Below are 8195 nucleotides of genomic sequence, written 5' to 3' on the forward strand. Positions count from 1 at the left end.
CATATATCCTCTGCATATGTGTTGCACATGTGGGTAAATGAAGGGGTGAAGTTAGGGAAGCCTGAGATTAAAGCCTTTCTCGACCACATAGTAATGGTGTAACATATGCAATTTCTTCCCCTCTCCGGGCCCCAGTGTCTTTATCTGTAAAAGAGTATCTATCTTACAGGATAGAGATAATTAAAATAAGTCACAGGCTTTAAAAACCTCTTAGCAGGGTGTCTGGAACATAAAGAGTACTCAACGGTACCCCAGAGCCCCTTCCTTATAGCTGACACCACCTTATATTCTTATGTATTTCAGTACATCAGATTATATATTTATTCCTTGGTGAATTGATAAAGGTTAGTGTTGGATATCTATACAGACTTTCCACCGATGGATTTTAGGAGTAAAATTTCCTACTCCTTTTGGACCAGAGAGTAGACACTCTTCTCTAGAAGAAAGGTGTTGAGGAAGTATGTGAAAGAGAGAAAGACAAACAGATGGATGTGATTAGAGTCTTATCTTAGAGTTACTTACTCTACCCTTGATATCTAATCTTGTAAGGGAGTCTGGTTTTGTCAATAAAACTATACTGAAAAATGGAGTATGTTATGAAGAAATCTCACTGTGTAGCTTTGGACAAGTCGCTTAACCCCTCTAAGCCTGTCTCCCTATTTAACAATAAGATTAGACCAGATGACCACTTTTGTCCCTTGGAATGCCATAAGGATCTAGCTACTTTGCTGTCAAGTACCAAGATTGCATTATCCCCTTTATCTTTTGTCTATGTAGCAGCTCTAAGAAATATTCTTCATCTATGTGACAAATCATTACAAGATTTATTTCAGATTATATAAGAAGAACTCTACCAATTGCAAGATATTAAGTTGCAATTCAATTATTAATAACCTCAAAATTTGCATACTCACTCTAAAAAAGTACAATGCCTTATATTTTAACAGCAAGTGATAACTATGCTTAGTCTTACTTTACTTTGGAAAAAGGCAGATTATTATATACAGGTTGGACAATTTGCTCAAAATTAACTCTTAGATTCTCGGCCAAAATAAAGAGGGCTTATGGATTTCCTAATTTCTACCTCTTCATTTTATTAAAACTTACACACGCCCTTTGAGTCTGAATTAGAATTGCGTTTTAATATGACAGTTGTCAAGCATAGCAAAGTTCAAGTAAGATACTATCACTTTTTGTTCAGTAATACAAAAAGTATTTGCTATTGGGTCTCCTGCATGCCCTGACTTGACAGGTGATGTTGTGTTTGAAACACACACGCACACATTTTTCCAGCAAATCAACATCCATGCTCTAGGTGACACGAGATGTGAGGGCACGTCTACTCTTGCCTTTAACATAGATTTGTTGGTATGTTGGGGTGGGGAGTTATAAATTGATATTTATTTTCCATCAACCTTATTTCAGTGTTTTTAAGAGCCTGTGGAAGGCCAGCTCAAGACCGCCCTGTGGCTGTGGCCACCCATTCAGTTGTCCATGGGATGGGAGCTACCGATGGTTTCCAGTAGCAGCCTGCGTCCCCAGGCAACTGCTGAACAAGTAGCATGGATGTGCCAGCCTTCAGAGAGTCTGCAACCCTAAGTTCAGAAGTACTGAATTCAGGAGCTGGGCATCCCATTTACCCTGAAACCTTGGTCACTGTCTTTTTAGCAGAGGCCGGATCTTCCTTTCCCATCTCATCTTTCCCTCTGTAGAAGAGTTCCCAAGGGAGCTCTTGGGAGATATGCTCTGCTTACACAGGCCTTCCTGGGTCATTTTTCCCCCATATCAGACCCACTGATGGACTCCTTATTGTTGCACAAGGTGGCAGTGTCTATCTAACACAAGGACACAGTGGGCACCTGTGCCACAGGTCCACACAAGATGGCCCTGTGAGAGGCTGGTGTTCTGCCCTGAGGCTCTCAGAAGCTGTCGGGAGCTGGTTACACAGGGTTCCAGGTGCTGATTGTTCAGCAATGGGTGAGCCTCCTGTGGCAACAAACCTCAAAACAGCACATTGGCTGGTATTCCTGGGGGACAAGGCATGACATCAGCTGAGTTTTCAATGGCAACAAAGGCCCCAAACTGCCATCAGAAGCATCTCCCAGGTATCCCATATCTCTGCAGAGGTGTGAGGTTTCCTTTTATAGACACACTGTTCCATCTAAAAGTCAAGCCAGGTACCACCCAAGTGGGTTCTGCAGCAGGGAATTTGAGGTTCTCTCCTCCTTCATCTGCAGGACACAAGAGCTCTGGATATTGTCAAGGTTTTCCTTTAAGTTCATTCAGGAATCAAGGAGCAGACCATATGAACCCTCTGGTCAGCATGCAAAGGCTTTGATTTTTTTTACTCACTTTATTTGCACAATGCTCCCAACATGTTTGACGGAACCCTGAGACTCTTACTGGGGTAGGAGACCAAACAAATCAATTTGATTTGGACCATGTGCCATCAGCGTCAATAAAGAAACAGTTGGTTACGGAGGCTAGAAACACCCGCACTCATGAGACCCTTGCCTACCAGGATGTCAGTGTATCTTAGAACCAACTAGGATAATTTTTGAATAGAAGAAAATACTGTCTCTGTCCCTAGAGATTCCTGGATCAGAATGCAGGAAGGGGAGTGCTGTCCTCCTCTGATTTCCCTCTGCAATTAAGGGTCAGATCATCAGTTTGCCTGGGGAAACAGTGACTTGGCAAACTTCCTTCTCCTTTCCTACCAAGGGCTGGGCACAGGGAAGTGATGAAAGGAAGGGGGCGGGCTTCAGCTCCATCATAGATGTTGGCCCACAACTGGTCAGCCTTCTCTCTCCCCCATCAGCCCCTTCCTTCGGCCAAAGTTAGCATGTTGGAGCAGTAAGGCACAAAGCTACACTTGACCGTTCCATGGGTGGATGCTGTCATCTGGCCAGATAGACTAACAGGCTAGGAAATCCAGCTGGGGCTGGTTGTACTTTGCCCATGTCTGTTACAGCATATGGTGCATTTACTTGAAGTGACTGACAGAGTCATTTAACTTTATGTTTTATCTGTCTGATGCCCCCACCCAAATACCATGTACACTGCCATGCGCAAATGCAAAAAGGCATTGGTGAGCAGTCTCAGCTTACAATTCATGGATTTCATAAGAGGAACACTTTAAAATTGGATTTGAACTCCATAGTTCCCAGGATGCCAAGTTGGATGGAAACATTTGGAGACATACCCCTTAATAGGCCCCAGCATTTTATTCAGGAAGAAATTGAGGCAGAACATTAAGTGACCCCCAAGGACTCACACAGCCAGTTAGTACAAGGACTCGGGCTAGAACCCTCTGCTCCCGACTTCCAACCCGGTGCTCTTTCCAGCCCAGGCTGTCGCCACATGTTCAGTTTCGCTTTATCTCGAAAATTAGGCCCCTCAGAACCTTTCCCGGAATTGGACTTCTGCACCTAAAATGGTTTAATGCACTCTTTGGGGAAAGGAGAGCCTCAAGGCATCTAAGTGGTTTTGATCTAGTTCGCCAATATTTGCACCGTAGGGTAATCTGCATAAACTTCATACATAATGTAAATTCCTACAAAGTGAGTTAACTGTGAGCTACAAGGTCTTTTGAAAAATCCATGTCATGCAATCACCCTGGCAAAGTTAACAACGCAGTGGAGGACCGAAGGTAACCACTGATTGTAGTCACCACTATTGACCATTTTAAGTGTGACTATTTTTAAAATACTGTATGCCTCATTAAGCTGTGCTCTGAAAATGAGAAATTTGCTTTAACTGCATTGTTTTGAATCTCTGAGAGAAGAATCTATCAACCACAAGGTGCCCTGCTGCTGAACTCAGCCAAAAAGCTGTTAATAACTCCAGCAGATGTTTCAGCTTTTTAGGCCAATAGACTCCCTCTCTCCCTGCCCTCCCCTTTCCAGAATCTGATGCCAATATGACTGAACTCCAGTTCTTGTGGTTGCCGCTGCTGCGGCGGCCAACACTGCTAGGGCCAGTGATGCCAGTGCTGCTGAGGAATGATTCTTTCACCAACCAGTGGCAACAGAACCTCAGCCCTTGAAGGTCAACGCATTATTGCTTTTACCGTCAGAAGTTTAAATCTTCAGGGGGAGAAATGAAGGTAAGGGCACAGAGTCGGTATTTCTGTTTCATTGTCTGCCTTCATTGCCAGTCATTGCCAGCCATTCTGTCACTGTGGTTTCTCCCAACGCTCAATGTCCGTTTCTCAGACTCGTGAGAGTGTGGGCTTGCTAGGTGGAGGGTCATCAAGACACCAGTGTCCCTACTGGTCCAGGAGCGAGGATGTTGGGTTAGCAGCTTTACAAAGGGGGCCTCTGCACAGGGGGTGCTGCACAGTTTTGTGTGGTTGTTTGCCTGATACTGTGAGGCTCCACATGCCCTGACCTTAGCAGTTCTGCAATATTAGAAGTGTGTATTATAAGTATGGCTACATGCCAGTGAGATAGGTAGAATATGAGGGCATACAGGGCCACTGCGGCCCCAGGTCGGGATTTGTCAACATCTCTGCACTGGGATAAACCTGACATCTTAACCTGAAATTAAATCTATCTTCCAAGGCTTTCTAAAGGAGAAGAAATTAGAAAAAAAGAAGAGAAGGGAGATCCTATCCCGTTCCCCCACACTCCCAGCCCCCCTCCTACTCACTTATTTTGCAGACAGCGCTTTAAGGCACCCCAGTGACAGCAGGGTGACCAAGAAAACACAGGTGCATCACATTTATGGAATATCACATTGGCTGGGAACACATCTGAACTGCACATATATACATATCATCATGCAGAGAATTGCCACTGCAAAGGGGGAGGAATTGAAAGGCAGAATTAAGTTCATAAATATTTCGTTTCCTTATTTTGATGCAACACAAAGGCAGAATATCCAAGACTCTATGGACCTCTATTGTCAGCTTCAACGTTTGCCAGCCATAGTAATTCAACCCCAAAATCTCTGCTGTATGCCATACCAGCTATAAAAAGTAAGTACATTTTCCCTGGTGCCACTGCCACCATACTGTTTACATACTCTCAACCTGGGTAGTTTTCTTGCTCAGGAATTGATGCAAGTCTTTTTTTTTTTTTCCAGCTGGATAAAGTAATAGATTCCATTGTGACTTGGTCCGTATCTTCCTCAGTACACATACAGAGCACTCATTAATGCTAATGGAATTTGCACATATGTATTAAAGGGAAAATATAGTTGTCCGTGCCTGTGTATTCTTTATTTTCTTATCAGACCAAGCACAACACTGTACACTTGGGAGTTCAATGGCATCTATATCTTCTAATTCTGAAACATAAGCAATCCAGATTAAAAAATTATCCCATTCATTCTGAAATGTAGCGTTCCCACTGTCAAATGAGATGGGCATTTCTGCTTAGATTACTATCATTCCAAGAAACCAATGCCAGATGATGACTCTTTAGTAAAACAAACAACCAAAGTTGTAATAATAAAATAGGCCAAAAAAACGCAAAATACTCTCTACTGAATCAGTAGAGAACATACTCTCATTATTAAAAAAAAGTCCGTATTAAATTACCCATATGCATCTCCAGAGGAGTGAACGCAAGATGAGGAAAAGAGAATTGAAAATAACCATCTTAAAGTTGAGATTCCAGACCTGCCAGCAGTGAATATTGGTGATAGGCATTAATAAACTATGTGGGGATGTCTGAGGCCCATGTAAATCAAGACCATATTCTTCATTAGGTCTTGAACTCTACCTGGAATCTTATACAGCAAGTGATGATTTCCAAGCTATTTTGTTCTTGATTATTTCCAGTCCAAGTTAAATGGACAATAAAGAAAAGATGCTTCTATACTGTTTCCATGATGGATGTTCACGACCAAAATAACTTCACCATCTGATGTATTTCACAGTTTTAAGTTAAAACAGACCCAGTATAATATGCTTGTGCATCTGGCTCAGGTGCTTCATGTGCCATATGTTTGTGAAATAATCCAAGGAGATGTTACAATTGTGCGTTCCCCTTGGGACCTGAATAAAATGTGCCCACAAAGAGTCACCTAATTATTCATTCCTGCCAACAGCATCCTCGCCTAATAATAAGGGGGTGCTTAAAATGAGACAATAGTGCTTTCAATCTTGAGAGATGTCAGTGCCACTTATTGTTTCAAAAACAGAAAGTCTTTTGCATTTTTTTAAATAAGAAAAAGATCCTTGGACTTTAAAGCAAATAAAATACTCTGCAGGTGGTATATTTGGTATTCTTATGCGGGCGAATTCTGTGATGTTGATCAAGGCCAATGCTCCCTGAAAACTCATTGGATGAAAGCCCACGTAGCCACAATGGAAATTAGTGACCCAAAAGTTGATAGTCCCTAAGAAATGGCTGTTCAGTAATGCCACACATTTATGGAGAACTTTATAATTGGCAAACTGCTTTCATATATGTTACCACATTTAATTCTTATAACAACCCTGTAAAGCAGATAAAAAAGGCATACCTTATTTCGCCTTGCCAGTGTAGTGCTGATTCTTTATAGCACTAATTAGCCAGAAGTGTGAGCTTCTTTTTAATCTTTTAAAAAGTGTTTTTAGTCTTGACCAATGAGCACCAGTTGCCATAAGGCACCGTTCTTACTCGGAGCCATTGACGATCTGCTGTTTTCCTCTCTTTCCGCTACTCGCCTTTCAGCCCATGACTCCCCTCTCCTTTTTTTTAATGATGCTCTTTTGATTCCAAATGAATAATTTGATTTTCTTTCAAGGGTTAAAAAAGGAGAAGGGATTAGTTTCATGATTAAAATACAGGCCGACCATGAAAACACAAATTTTAATGAGGCTCTAGGCCAGGTCAAGTCAAATAAATCATGGATAAATCATGGTCTAGGTCTCGCTTTATCTGCCTTTAAATCAAGTTGAAAGAATGTGGCAAAAATGAAGATATCAGCCAGTAAACCTCTAATAGTGTGTTAATTGTATATTGACTGAAGTAACAAATGACAAGAGAGTTGTGTCTCCACAAGGATTAGTCTAAAAGACTCTAAAAAACCAGATTAGATTAGAGGTTCTTTTTCCCGGGAATACAAACCTCAGAGTCAAACAAGAGGCAAAGGAAGACGGAATTGCCTCAGGTTACCCAGCTTGTAAACGGGTGTCAACGCCGGTCACCTGCCTCCAAAAGGCTGGTTTAAAACAACAGGCAGCTACAAATCATCCCGCAGTTCTACTTTTCTGGTCATTCCGAACAGCTTTTGATTGCTCAGTATATAATATTTTCTGTGTATATATTCCTCATGAGAGGGAGAGAGTTATTATGAAGAATTGTTTGCATATTGGTCTCTTGTTCAGGTGAGAGTAATTAAAGGGAAAGTTCATAAAACAAGAAATGTTACAAATCACATTGAAAAACAAAACTCCACAAAGCCTTCCCCACCCTTCCACAGCAAGAGCAGGTGGAGACGGCTGTGACACTTTAAAGGGGCCTGTGTATCCTTGACCTCGGCGTATGACGGATCTCAGATGAATGTCCGAAAGGTCTAGGAGATCCCAGGGGGTCTGTCGTCAGAAGTACTGAAACCTGTCCCCTTGAAGAAGCGTCTCAGCAGAGTTTATGCACACACTTCACCAATCCCTCCCCAACGCCTGCTTCAGCTAATTCATTGGAGTAATTGGACTCTGTCGGTCAAGGACATTAAGCACAATCACAGCCATGATTAGAGTTCTTAGATATGTAAACGTGTCCTAGTAGTGGTTTGGAAAACACATTCTTATTATAGCATAAACTGTGATCAGGATACCTTCAAGTCTGTCTCAAGAGCTATATGTGGAACCGAGTAGGCATTCCTGATTCAATTTTGGCAGGGCGTGCTTTGAGATCCCCCTGGCAAATTTTTTCCCACTCATGGCAATCATAGACTTTTCGAAAACATATACATTGCCTTAATTCACTAAGTGTTTATTGAGTGCCTACTGCTATGCTCCATGCTTGGATACAAAGTGGAAAAAGCAAGGTCTTGCTCTCAAGGGGTTTAAACAAGTGGAGAATCAGACTTGAAAACAAGCAAATACAATGAGATTTACTAAATTGGATGATCCACAAAGTTGAGTGGCAGATTAAGAAAATGTATTTAAATCTGTCCTGGAAGACTTCCCAGAGGAAGAAGAAATGTGAATAGGTGTTTTCTAGGCAGACAAAAGATTCTAAATTGTATGCTGTGAGTCATGA

At 41.9% G+C, this 8195-nt stretch overlaps 1 long non-coding RNA gene across 1 annotated transcript; it reads left to right on the forward strand.

The window, feature by feature from the left end:
• Window positions 1-3918: 3918 nt before the first annotated feature.
• Window positions 3919-5204, forward strand: LOC139041750 (uncharacterized). The gene is made up of 3 exons (XR_011497599.1): window positions 3919-4105; window positions 4873-4978; window positions 5086-5204. It is a non-coding gene; the product is annotated as an uncharacterized lncRNA (long non-coding RNA).
• The last annotated feature ends 2991 nt before the right edge of the window (window positions 5205-8195 follow it).

This window comes from Equus asinus, chromosome 23 (assembly GCF_041296235.1).
Source record: "Equus asinus isolate D_3611 breed Donkey chromosome 23, EquAss-T2T_v2, whole genome shotgun sequence".
In the NCBI taxonomy this organism is placed as follows: Eukaryota; Metazoa; Chordata; class Mammalia; order Perissodactyla; family Equidae; genus Equus; species Equus asinus.